Raw genomic sequence first — 6,013 nt, 5'->3', positions numbered from 1 at the left:
CACACACACACACACACACACTCTCTCTCTCTCTCTCTCTCTCTCTCAAATTAAAATCTCACGTCGTTGATCTCAAAACCCAACCTTTTCATTTCTCATTCGATTTTTTTTTTAATTTAATCGGCCACAATTTTTTTCCCCTAAATGGTTATCTGTTTCAATTTTTTTTTTTTTAAACCCATGCCTAACTTCCCTAAGTCGGTTATTTTGTTTTTTCTTTTTCACTCTTTTTTTTCCCTATACTTACCACTTTGTGTTTTTTACATGGTTTTAAAAACCAATATGGTCAAATAACTAAAAAAGAGAGTGATTACCAGCTTTGTGGTCCAATCGGGGTGAATAACATACCACTCATAATTTATTTTTTTTTTCCCTAATTAATAATTGTTGAAAAAGTATAGTTTTCTATTTAAGTTCCACACACACACACACACACACACACATATATATATATATTATAAATATATTTTTTTTTTGGCTGAATTATATAAATAATAGTTTGATATTTAACTTTCAACTTTTAACTATTTATTAAAAAAAATTATAAAATAAAATAAAATAAAATAACCGAAAACGAAAGTTCTAAATGTCAAAATGACTAGACAAGTCATTCATTACCTTTCTTACTTTCATAGCATACTTTTATAGCAATTGTCACACTCACTGACTCACACACGTTTACTCTTGTTTTCTTTTTTGTTTTATCTTCTTTTTTTATTTCCCTTAAATCTATAACCACACATTACCACCTACCCATAAGGCCTCAAATCAGAATCAAACTCCTTTTAAAATCAGATTCCATTTCTCACTTAAAATTTTTCATTTCTCACTTAACCTTTCATTTCCCACTACACAACTTTCATTTTCCCACTACACAAAACTCTCTCATTTTCTCTGTATCTCACACGGCCTCACACACACACCCTTTTAGTACTGACGAGCAAAGCCCAACCCAGCGTCGACGAGTCGAGCCGCGCCTGACCTAGCGCTGTTAATCCCAACCCAACCTAGTGCCGACGCCGAGCAAAACCCAACCTGTTGACTCCTTTCCTCCTCGATCTCTCCACCGTCAACCTGTACCCATCGGCCCTTTCTTCCTCACCACAAGATCCTCTCTCCCCTCACCAACCCTTGCCATAGCCATAGCCGCAGCCCTCTGTCACCCCCATACCCATTCATTTTTCCTCACCATACCCATACCCATACCCATTTTGATTTTTGCTTGGTAAGTTATTTATTTGATTTTTTGTTTTGATTATTGTGAAATTTGGGCTTGGATTTGGATATTTCTCATTTAGGTTATTTAATTTTTAGTTTTGATTTTTGTGAAATATGGGTTTGGATTTTTTGTTATAACATTAAATTCTTTATTTATTTTTATTTATTTATGATTTTTGTGAAATTAGGGTTTGGATTTGGTGAGGTGAATGGTTGTTGCACTTATTTTTTCTTATTGGTTTTTAAGATTTTTTTTTTTTTTTTTTTGGTTAAAAAAATCAGGGGCAAAAGGATGCTATAAAGAAGGGTCTAGTTAGCATGGAAGACGTTGAAATGGCAACATCTCAAGGTACTTCCCAAAACCCTTTTACTATTTTTTTTTTTTTTTCCTTTTAGTGTGTGTGTGTGTGTGTGTGTGTGTGTGTATTTATGAATAGAGTACATCTTTTGAGTAGTAGCTATTCAAGTTTGATGCCTCATTCGGTTTAGGCCATCTGTTTTTGGCCTTGGTATATTAAATAACTATATTTATGTTGTGTTTTGGTTTTTTTTTTTTTAATTAATAAACCGTTCTGTTAATTGTCTGCTGTTTTTAGGTATACATGAAAGAGTTATTGGGGTTTGTATGATGAACTTATGCATCATTTGAGGTTTAAGTAGGAGTCTTTGGATACTGAATATATTTGAGTGGCTTTACAGAGTTCAATTGATTTGAGACAATGCTTTTTCCTTACTTGTGGTTTATACTTTTATCCCTTTCTCTATCCTTTTTCCTCCCTTTGATTACTGCAAACAAAAGTGTGAATCAATTGAATGTAAAGAGAAACTATTAGATTGGGTGTTATGAGATTTGGATCAGACTAACTATGCTCCTAGTTGGATTTAACATGATTTATGAATTCCCTCTCTTTAGACAAATAAATCACCTTAGGAAGTACTTGATAAATATTTGTGAGCCATGTAGGCTACTGCTAAAATCCCTATATTATGCCAATGAGCTCTAGTTCAAATGGCAACCAATCACAAAGACACAGTGCTTCCTAAGATATTCTATAATAAGGATTCTCCCTAAAGCCGCCATTCAAATGAAAAGTGCCACTCAATAGAGCTACAGTGGCACTGCAACAGTGACGGGAATAGCACCCACCGCTAAAGGTCAAATGTACCTTCAGTGATGTTTTCAACCTACCACAATAGCCCATTTTTCTTCGGTGTGTCGGTTCAGTTTCGGTCGGTTTTCTAAGTATTGGCCAACCGAAACCGACCTAAGTAATTGGAAATCAATCGGTTTTGGTTGGATTTTGGTTTCGATTGGTTTCGGTGGGTTTTTTGGTTTCCTTATCATTTATTTTCTAAGAAAGCAAACAAAGAAAAAAAATTAACAAACCCAAAAAATATTAACAAACCCAAAAACCCAGAAAATATTAACAAACCCAAAAAAAATTAACAAACCCAAAAAATCCCTTTGCTTTCCCACGTTTTCTCACCACCCAAACACGAAGCACCAAGCAAAATAGCAAACACAAAACCAGAGAGAGAGAGAGAGAAAGAGAGAGAGATAACGGCGAAGCAGCATACTGGCAAAGAAAGCAAGAAAACCCAAAAATAACGGCGAAGTAGCATACCAGCGGGTTTTTTTGGTTTCCTTATCATTTATTTTCTAAGAAAGCAAACAAAGAAAAAAATTAGCAAACCCAGAAAATATTAACAAACCCAAAAAATAAATAAATAAATAACAAACCCAAAAAATCCCTTTGCTTTCCCACATTTTCTCACTACCTAAACACCAAGCACCAAGCAAAGTAGCAAAAAAAAAAAAAATTGGCAAAGCAGTGTACCGGCGAAGAAGTGTACTGAAGCAATGTGATAGAAAGAGAAAAACAGTGGCATGATGGAGAGAGAGAGAGAAACAAAGGCATGACACTATGACAGAAAGAGAGAGACGGGGAGGAAAAGAATGACTAGGGAGGGAGAGGGGAGAACAAAACGGCTGCTATTGAAGACTTGAAGTGAGAAACAAGTGCTGAAAATAGGATTAATATGGTTATAAAGCAAACCCAAAACGACATAGTTGTAGTAATAAGGAAGAAGTGTACTGAAGCAATGTGATAGAAAGAGAAAAACAGTGGCATGATGGAGAGAGAGAGAGAGAGAAACAAAGGCATGACACTATGACAGAAAGAGAGAGACGGGGAGGAAAAGAATGACTGGGGAGGAAGAGGGGAGAAGAGAACGGCTGCTATTGAAGACTTGAAGTGAGAGACAAGTGCTGAAAATAGGATTAATATGGTTATAAAGCAAACCCCAAAACAACATAGTTTTGGTAATAAGGAGAGGAAAAATAAAGAGGCTATTACTAAGGGTCGAACCTGGGCTGACTGGAGACAAGCGCATGTCCTTGCTACTAGGATACCAGAAACTTTGTTGAAATAATTTGTACAAATTATTATTTAATATATTTCAATTCAGTTCAGTTGGTTCGGTGTGTTAGAATTTGCCATCGAAAACCGAACCAAGATTTTCGGTTTTTTATATAATAAATCAAAACCTAACCGAACCAAAATTTTTGCATCGGTTTAGTCAATTTGAAGCGGTTTTTCGATTCATCGGTATTTTGCACACCTCTATTTCTTGTAGTGATGCCTAGCAAGCATATCCCCTCAAGAAATCAACTAATAGTTAGTTGTTAAGTTCTTTTGGCCAAATCAAATAAATATGCACAGGCCTAAAATAAATGCATACGTATATGTATGGCCTATATATATTGATATACCAATTTGATATATGATTCATATATTACATGCATGTACATGTATCGTATGCGTTGCATAGTAATTTTCTAATATGTACACATAATAAGTACATCTTTTGCTCCAATTTAATACGTACTATACCTAACAACCTTATCCACAACAGCAATCCCTCTTATATGGTGCACATTGAACCATTATAATTGTGACAGCTAAATCCCAAAAAAAAAAAAAAAAAAATCAAATTATAACTTTGTCTGCCTTTTCGAAATAGTAGATACTAGATAGTGAAGGAAGGGAAGATTGGGTTCAAAACTTCAAATCACAGATATACGGCATCATAAAAGGTGTCATTACCATTAAATATTGCTTGAACCTCACTTTACCTACTCTTAAATGATAAAATGAATTGAAATATTATCTAATTATTCAAATAAAAAATGTAATTTTGATGATATATAAAAGAATATAGAGTTAGTCAAATTATTAGTTTATATTAAAAATTAGGATTCCATGCAATGCATGCACCATTAATATTACTACATATTTTACTACATAAAACCTTACAAAATGGCATATCATCAATCATATAAAAATAAATTTAACATTCATTTATTATGTAATTTTTGTATCATGCATCAATTAATGTTTTTTTTATCATCAACTATGTAATAATATTTATCAAATCTAACTAAATATTCATTTAAGAATTATTTATAACGTCTTCATTCAAATTGGGCTACCTTCACTACCAAAAAAAAGGTCCTATAGCTGCATTTTTAAAACGCGGCTATAGCTTTTGAAAACATGGCTATAGGTCAATTTGACTTATAGTTGCATTTTTTTAAGCCGCATTTTCAGCCGTGGTCTAAAGCCCGTAACTATAGGTCTGAGGGATTTATAGCTGCGCTTTCACAAATGCAGCTATATACTAGGACTAATGGCTATGTTTTATAAACGCAGCTATAAGGGACAGCTACAGCCACATCTTAAAAAACCGGCTATAATCCTTTTGTTTTTTTCTTTCTTTCTTTTTTTTTTTTTTTTTTTTTTTTTTTTGAATTTGGCTATAGCCACATTCTTAAAAAGCAGCTATAGTTTTTTTTTTTTCCCCCTTGCCAAATGGCAAATGCATTGGATATATATGTATTTATGAATGTAATACAGCTTTTTTGAACTATAACAAAAGGAAGACTCCAAGTAAAACATAACCAAATGATGAGGGTTAAGTGCAAATATATTTTACTAATCCAGTGACATAAATGAACAAAGTAATCGTGATACTATCTCCAACTTCAACTCTTCTCTCAGTTCCAAAATGATCCAAGGGAAACAATGAATATGTACAAATGAAATGACACTATCTAACTTTCCTTTAAAGGAAATTATCTTCCAACATCTTGTTTTAAGCCTTGAGCAGATTTTACTAATGGAACAAAAAACCCTCAATTCCAAACAAAAAATTTCCATCACAATTCACAAAACAAATCATAGAAGTAGGAGAGTTATACCAATTCCTTAAACAATGGCTCTGGTGTCCCAATTTTGTGACCAGCAAGTAGGATCTCCCAAGGTCGGCTAACCCTATCAATATCTCCTTTTTTCAAGCAAAATTGGAGTATCATGAGGCAAATTATGCTGCTTAAGTACCTTCAACACAAACAACAATACAAATATTGTCAGCATGCGCAACCATATTAGCTAACTCAGGATAAAGAATACTAGCATTGCCCTAAGTGCCTCAGAGAGATCTACTGGCAGGTTAAATTACCTCAAGTGAAAAAGATGACATAAAAGGTTCTAAAAAACATGCGAGAAGATATACTAGCTCAGCCGAAGTTCTTATGATAGGAGAGCAAGAAGGTCGATTGTCATTGTAAAGCTTCTAGAATCGGCTTTCCTACATAGCAATCATGAGAAAAGTACACCTTAGGAGAGAAAAATTTTGTTTCATGGGCAGCCAAAGGGTGATTTCCAACCAACAGCCTCATCTAAAAGATACAATGGTTACTGTAAACTTTTAAAAACATTAAGATGCAATAACA

At 33.9% G+C, this 6,013-nt stretch overlaps 1 long non-coding RNA gene across 1 annotated transcript; it reads left to right on the top strand.

Annotated features, from left to right (window-relative positions):
• Positions 1 to 777: 777 nt before the first annotated feature.
• Positions 778 to 3,699, top strand: LOC112017690 (uncharacterized). Its single transcript, XR_002883497.2, has 3 exons — positions 778 to 1,225; positions 1,501 to 1,567; positions 1,815 to 3,699. It is a non-coding gene; the product is annotated as an uncharacterized LOC112017690 (long non-coding RNA).
• Positions 3,700 to 6,013: the final 2,314 nt, after the last annotated feature.

The sequence above is a fragment of the Quercus suber genome, unplaced genomic scaffold (genome assembly GCF_002906115.3).
Source record: "Quercus suber isolate HL8 unplaced genomic scaffold, Cork oak 2.0 scaffold_908, whole genome shotgun sequence".
Taxonomy (NCBI): Eukaryota; Viridiplantae; Streptophyta; class Magnoliopsida; order Fagales; family Fagaceae; genus Quercus; species Quercus suber.
The sequence above is the reverse complement of the archived record's forward strand: the minus strand, read 5'-3'. Positions and strand labels throughout refer to the sequence as shown.